The following is a 7,647-nucleotide window of genomic DNA, read 5'->3' on the forward strand; positions in this document are numbered from 1 at the left end:
ACCATGAATTGTCCACGGTTTCTCTGAGACCATGAATTGTCCACGTTCCGCGTCCCGTGCTGGCAGGAAACAGGACAGCTGGGCTCAGGCAGGGTCGGGGTGCGGTCCGAAGGCCGAGACTCTCTCCGTCCCGTGGGAAGAGCAGAGGCGGCCTGTGGCCACTGTGCGCAGGACCAGACTGACCCAGGCGAGTCGAAAGCACCACCCAGCGGGGCTCTGGGGCCCGCACAGAACTGAGGGGATCCACACCCAACGGGGGAGCGCCGTGTTTGCCGGGGGGCCTGGCGACGAGGGTCCGCACAGACAGGTGGCCTGGGCGTGTCGTCAGAGAGCTGGGCTCCTGCACGGGGATGGGGCCCGTGCCGAGGTGAGCCACCTCCCACGTCCCTGGGGACCGGGGCGACGGGCAAGGGCGTTTACACACCAAAAGCAACCGGCTGCTTAATATTACCAAACCATTGCGTTCACGTGTCATAACTGACCCGATTTTGCGGGGGCAGAGGGGTGGCACATGAAGAAAGGGGGCTACCAGATGGCCGTGCTGTGTCACAGAGAAGGACAGCAAGGGACAGAGCTGGAAGGGCCAGAAGGCCGTGCACTTACGCGTCCCCGCTCTGGGGGCCCGTGACAGGAGACGCCTCTCCGGCTCCTCGGTGGAGGCGTGGGAGGCTCTCCGCGCCCTCGGCCGTCTGCGTTGCTTGAACGGATGTCGCAGCCGCGGCCGCGCTCACAGGCCGCTGGTCACCTCGGCCCTCGGGAGCGAGCGGTCCAGTCCCCCGGCGGCGCCGCGTGTTGGCCTGAACCCCGCGGTCCCGTGCCCCATTGTTCTGTCACCAGGCTGTGATCCGTTTCTAAGGAAAAATAATTGCCTAAGCATTATTGTGTCGACTTAATTGACATTTTTTATTGGACACTCGTGTGAGGTCGCTGTGGCCAAGAACAGCTGGTGGCGGCGCAGTGACCGCGGGGGGGGGCGGCAAGACCGGGCGCCACCCCTCCGGCTGCTCAGGCGGACGCAGAGGAGACGCAGCTTGTCCCTTTCGTCCCCAGCTGGCGCGGGGATGCCGCTGCCCACGTGGGGGACGTGGGGCGCTCCGCGTGGCCTCGCCGCCTCCCACGAGTCCCGACGCCCGTCCGCGCACACGCGCCACGTCCACCTTCCGAGGAGGAGTGTGCACGACCGCAGCAGACGGGGCCGACGTCTTCTGCACCTTCGACGCTCGACGTGGCGGTTAGTGACGCGTCTGGACTTCTCAGACTCTGGATCCCGTGCCTGAGGGCCACCTGGAGTCTTGTGACAACGCACAGTCCGTGTCCCCACCCTAGTCCCGCTGAGCTGGACACATGCGCGGCTGCATTTAACCAGGACGGTCCTGCGCAGCCGCAGAGGGGGCAGCAGTGCGTTTCGTGAGGGCGACTCTACCTGGCAGACACGTGGCGGAAAGTCACGCGAGAGTCTTTACCAAGAAAGAAAAAGAGGAGTCAGAAGCTGCACCCTTCTCTTTTTCCTGGTCACGAGATGGGTAGCTGCTACAAATGTCATCCAGTCACCCTGCCATCCTGTCGTCCCGTGGTCTTTCCATCCTGCAGCCCCGCAGTACAGCTTGGTGCTGTGGCAACAAAGCACGGTGAGCAGGCGGCCAGGGGCTGCTGTGGCCTCGCCTCGTTCTGCCCTGCAGGGCTCCCTCTGCTGAGCGGGGGTGGGGGGCTCCATGGACAGGGCTTCTCGGTGGCCGGGGGCCCCCTGCTGATTTTCAGGAAACTTCTGCGCAGGTTCACGAAATGCTTGTGCATCGGGTGCGAGAATGGAGGGACCGTTGGGAAGCGTCATCTTCAAGTTCTTTCTTCCTTCGCTTTGGGGGTTCACCTTGAAGTCGGAAAAGGCCCCCAGCCCAGATTTTGTTCATTCCCGTAAGAAGAGATTATTTATCCTCAATTGCCCTTGACTTCCAGTTGAAGACGAAACAGCTTGGCCCCTTTTGTGCTGCATTCACGATTTACGCTCTTGAGAGCAATTTTTGAAGTTTGCAAAATTAAAAAGTAGTAGCACAACGCGAGTAGCAAGGACGTGAGCATCTGAGCCCCATCTGTCCTCTCAAGACGCGATGACGCCAAATTCATCATTCAGTTCCTAAAGTCTAATAATCACCAAATGTTCAACCAGATCCCCTTGGCCAGCTCCCTTAAGCAGAGACACACAAACGTAACTCGGCAGGAGGAGGAAGGTTGTCACATCGTCGGAACTGAAGTCGGCACTCTCCGTCCTCCTTATCCTCCAGAAGGGTCACTCTGAGGTGTGACGCAGTTTGCCTCTGCCCGGGACACCAAACCTGCACCAGACACACACATGCATGTCTCCACGCAGACACAGACACAGACGCACATACATGTATGATGGCTATTCATAGGAAAATAATGCTCGAATTTAAGTCATTTGTCTTGAAGATACAGTCATATTAGTGCTGTCTGGGATGGTAATTATTTTGGGGATAAATTAGTCTGGAGACAGTTCAGATGCTCATTAGTTGCCAGTTAGTTTTTTTGAAGAGCAATAGACTTTATTTGCATAGCACCCTTATATTTGCAGAAAGTAATGACAGCGTCCACGTACCCCCCAACACCGACCCAGTACCCCGACTAACATCCAGCATCAGTGGGGCACAGTCGTTACAGACAATGAGTCCTCACTGACACGTTTTTATTAACTAAAATCCACCACGGTCCACGTCCGGGCTCACTCTTTGCACGTGTGGCTTTGGAAATTTTGACAAACACACCTGCCACGTATCTGTCGTCACAGCACCGTGCGGAGCTGTGACGTCCCCCTCGTCACCGCCCTCAACGTCCCCCTCGTCTGTTCCTTCTCTAACACTTGTCCTTTATGTGGACCCAAGGTCAGGCCCATCTGAATCGCCTTCTCCCTGCAGAATGGCTTTTGCTGCGTCTCGCAGGGCAGAGCTCCTGGACGCAAATGTTTCATTTGTCTGAGAAAGTTTGTTGCGCCTTCGCTTTGGGAGGGCAGTTTTGCTGGATACAGAATTCCAGCCTGGCTTTTCTTTGGCGCTTCACTTACCTCCCCGGCTTTTGTCTTGCTTGTGTGGGTCACGCTGGGTCTGGTGTAATTCTGGTTTTCAGTCCTCTCTCTGTGCGGTGAATTTCACCCCTCCAGATGCGTTCGTGGTTTTTCTTTGTCTTGGGGCTCCTGAAGTTTGAATACGACATGCAGATGTTTTGGTGTTCATCCTTTTTGGTGCTTGTCAAGCTTCCTGGCTCTGTGGTTTGCTGCCTCTCATGAATTTTGAAAAATCTTCAGGCAGATGTCATTTCTTTAAATATCTCTCTCCATTTCTTCTGTTATCCCCATTATGTATGTTACTCTGTTTGAAATCATCTGGCCATTCCTGGATGTCTTGTTTTTTCCTTTCTCAGTGCATTTTAGTTTGAGAAGTTTCTGGGAACATATTTCTAAGCTCTCTGCTTCTTTCCTTGGCCATATTCAGTCTACTGGTGATCCTGAAGAGGAAATTTCAGGAATTTTTATTAAAAGCTAATCAGTCTTCTGCTTTTGTAAATATGCTTGCTTTCTGCAGATATGTTTGCTGCATGCAAGAGCTCCCTTGCGCTTTGCTCAGCTTAGAAATGTAACTGTATCCAGCAGCTCCGCTCCCTGTAACAGTTTGTATCTACTGGTTACTCATAGCAACTCCCGCCCTTCTGCGAGGTTACTACTTGAAATCTGCATAGCACCTCCTGCTGTATCTAACAGTTTGTGTTCAAACTGACCAATCAGCTCGTGTAGAATTTTCCCATATAAGGAATGTTTCCGCCGAATGCACCAGCTCCTCTGGGACTGCGCGTTGTAAACCTGAGTTCTCTTTCTCTCTGAGCTACTGCTTGGTTTTTCACTGGTCTGATTTTTGGAGCTTTTGGGATTTTTCCGCAACAATCCTATCAAAGACGCATGCACCCATGCACACACATGTGCACACACCTATACACATGCACACACATATGCACACACGTGTGTGTATATAGGAATCTCTCACTGGTTCTGTTTCTGTTGAGATCCCTGACAAATATTCATATATACAATCAGTTTTATATCCGTATGCTGCTTATGCTAGTAATGGACACGCCATTAAATCTGTAGTCTCAGGTGCTTTTGAGCAGCATGTTTATTGAATGAACATTTTCTTATTCAGAAATGAATCTGACTCCTCAGATAACATCGTGTGTGGTAGACGGATATGATCTGTCTCCTCTACTTTTTTCTTTCTCTTTTCTTTTTACTTTAAAAATTTATTTATATATTCTAAAGGACGTTGTCTGTATCTGAGGTGTCCAGTGGGACGGGGCCAGGGGTGTGACCAGTTCACTGTCACCTCACACGGCCACCGCAGTTTGTGCAGTGATGCTCCTGAAACCCGCACCGTCCGCCTCTACAAAACATTCCAAACTCGGATTTTCTTTTCTTTATATGTGAAGTATTAATAGATTCAAAAGACTTTCAGGAAATTTTTAAAAAATGAAAAAGAAAGTGATAATTTAGTTCTCAATATTTAAATATCTATTAAAAAACTATGTTTGCATTCTAGCATTTGGCTTGTTGATGAACATTGAGAAATTTCTAGTTCAGATATAAAATTCTTCCAAATGCAAAACAGGTTTTCTAAACTTCCCTCAGCTACGTTGTCCAGCGAGCTTTGCGATGATCTCACAGCTGTCGGGGGAGACGGTGAGGCGCAGCGTAGCAACGTGAAGGAGCCGGACGAGCCGCTGCCTGGTGGTCCTCGCTCAGCTCAGCAGCTGCATCAAAGGGGCTAAATGGGGCCTAACGAGCCGGGACTTCGTGCGTCAAGGGTTCTGTGTAAAGTCGTTTTCCTTCTGCTCTGCTTCTTAATCAAGTTGATACTGTGGCATTTTGGGTTATGTGGGCACAAGGCTGTGAATAGATGCGGAATCTTCTAGTTTTTAAAGCTTTTTGTGTTTCTTTGTGACAGTCTACGTGAGGGTCACCGAGCACACTCGAAGGGGTAATTTCTCTTGTCCAGGCCCAGAAAGGTTTGCTAGGAATGGATCGCAGCTCCACCTCCCGCTTCTGAGAACTGCCCCCAAGGACAGGGCATCTTCTAAAAGTAAGGTGATTCTGGGGAGCAAAATTCTCAAATAATTGCAATCTCTTTAATATAAACAACTCCTGTAAAAAGTCATCTTAGATTATTGGGCTCATTTTTTTACTTTGGGAAAACACTGAACAGTTTCTGAGCAGCTCTGTGTTATTTATTTTATTTTAATTTTTATTTATTTATTTATTTATTTTTAGGTGAGGCAACCCTTGGTTGACTCGACAGATCGCAAGGACCTTGTCACCTTACAATCCCTTATTTTTTATTTTTTATGCCTACAGCAGCTGGTCGTCCTAGGTGGTCTCCCATCCAAGGACTAACCAGGCCCGACCCTGCTTAGCTTCCGAGATCAGACGCGATCAGATGGGATGAGGCGTGTTCAGGGTGGCAGGGCCGTAGACTCTGTTATTCTAGCCCCGGGTTTGTCCCACAGACCCGCCCGCTGTCCTGCCCTCGTCCCACTGGGCCTCGCTCTCCCTGCAGCATGGCCGCTCACCGGCTGCGTGGCCAGCTTGTCTCCTTAGACGATGCTCATCTTCCACCCTTCTCCTCTCCTGTCTATTGCTATTTGGGAAAATTCAGGGAAGTGAAACGTGTTAAATTGATAATTCAAATCTTACATAAAATATTTAATAAAAGAAGGTAATGGTATTTTTTAAACCAACTTTAAAACTAGCACAGTTAAAAAAAACAAACAAAACACTGGCCTTGCCTGACCTGAGACCACTCAACGACTGAAGGATTTTCCCAGAGAAACACACCTGTCTTGGGGTTGCCAGTTGGTTGGCCCCGAACAAACGGCCAGGCCTGGAACACAAATGAGGACGTGCCCCCCAAGTCACTGGGAAGGGGACACGGCTCGAGTCGGAACAGCTTTCAGCAGGGATGGGATGGAACAGCCACTGTGAACAACGAACTAGCATGCGACAGTTAGAAAGCGGAGGTCTGTGTTTCTCCAACCCACGGGCCCGAGTCTCAAAAAAGGCAAGCTGGGCACGTAGCAAGTTGACAGGAAATATAAACATGTGCCATTTACGTCACCCCAAGCTCACTGCTGCCCCTGGTCACGCTAGAGGCACGGCGGAAAGCACTGTGGGGGCCGCCCGCCAGCGCCCGTGCAGGGCCCGCCTCCGAGAAGCGGGCGGCGCTGTGGTCGCCGGTGGGCGTCACTGGAGCTTTGTCTTAGCGTCTTAAAAAAGAAAATCGGAAGAAAACGTGAACTTTTTTCTCGCCTTCGCCACTGATGTTTTCCTGGGTAAGCACCGCATGAATGTTGACTCGTGCTCTTCGGAGGGGCGACTGTCACCGAGCGGGGGGGAGACGCGCGTGTAAACGGGCTGCGCCCGAGGGGCGGGTCTGCCCCAGGGTTCTCGGCTCCCCCTCCCTGCACGCTTCGCGTCCCCCGCGCCCCCCGCTACTGCGGCCTCCTGTTCCCTCCGAAAGGCCCGCCGTGTCCTAAGGTGCTGGAATCGTTAACTGTCACTCGGAACGGCGTCTCCCGCAGGGAACCGAGGGGAGAGAGATTCGCACGCGGACGTGGAAGGCGGGTGCAGCACAGCCTGAGCACTCGGGGCACACTCAGCACCCCGCCCTGTGTGCAGGGGTGTGTGCAGGGGTGTGTGCGGGGGTGTGTGTGGGCGTGTGGCTGAGGGTGGGGGTGTGATGCAAGTGTGGAAGTGAAATGTCGCAGTGTGTCTTGAGAGGGGGTGTGTGCTGGGGAGTGTGTGGGCGTGGCTGAGGGTGGGGAGTGTGTGTGCAGGTAATGGGTGTGTGTGTGGGTATTAATGCGGGGTGTGTGTGTGGTAATGGCGGGGGTGCATCGCAGGTGTGGAGATGAGGAGTGGGGACGAGGTGAGGTGGAGGTGTGTGCAGGTGTGTGGGTGTGTGCAGGTGTGTGTGCAGGTGTGTGTGCGGGAGTGTGGAGGGCGGGGGGTGGGCATCGGCATGGGTCTGCGTGTGTGTTTCGCAGATGGAATAAGTCCTCTGGTACAGCCAGCTCGGGAGGCTGGATGCTTCTGGAAAAGCCTAGGCGCACTCGGTCAGTGTTGAGCTAGTATGCGCACAGAGTGATGAATATTCCCAGAGGCTCCTTGGAAAGGAAAGGCAGGGATGCTGGGTGGCCCCTCAGTGGGGTGCAGGGGGGCAGACTAAGGGCAGGACCCCAGGACCAAGAGCGTGTGGTCAGTCCATTGCGGGAGCAGCTCCAGGAGCAGGCTAGGAAGAGGCAGCAGCCCCATGATGAGCCAGGCAGCCTCCACCACAGAGATGCCCCACGAGGGGCAGAGCCGGTGGAGGACGGGGCGCCACTGTTAGCAGGTGGGGCCGGCCCTAACTGGGGGGACGGGCGGTGTGCTCCATGGTGCCGAGACCCCGCCATGGCGAGCCGATGCTGGAGCGCTCGGCGCAGAGAAGACCGCACTGCACACAGTCAGCCCTCAGCACTGGGCACAGCCTGTGTTTTAAAAAGACCCATGGGTGACATACGGGCCCTTCGTGGTTTGAAAAGCACAAGATAAGTCAT

At 53.3% G+C, this 7,647-nt stretch overlaps 1 pseudogene; it reads right to left on the reverse strand.

The window, feature by feature from the left end:
• Positions 1-5,398: 5,398 nt before the first annotated feature.
• LOC120596562 (uncharacterized) lies at positions 5,399-5,527 on the reverse strand (annotated as a pseudogene).
• Positions 5,528-7,647: the final 2,120 nt, after the last annotated feature.

Source organism: Pteropus medius, unplaced genomic scaffold (genome assembly GCF_902729225.1).
Source record: "Pteropus medius unplaced genomic scaffold, Ma_sr-lr_union100, whole genome shotgun sequence".
Lineage (NCBI taxonomy): Eukaryota > Metazoa > Chordata > Mammalia > Chiroptera > Pteropodidae > Pteropus > Pteropus medius.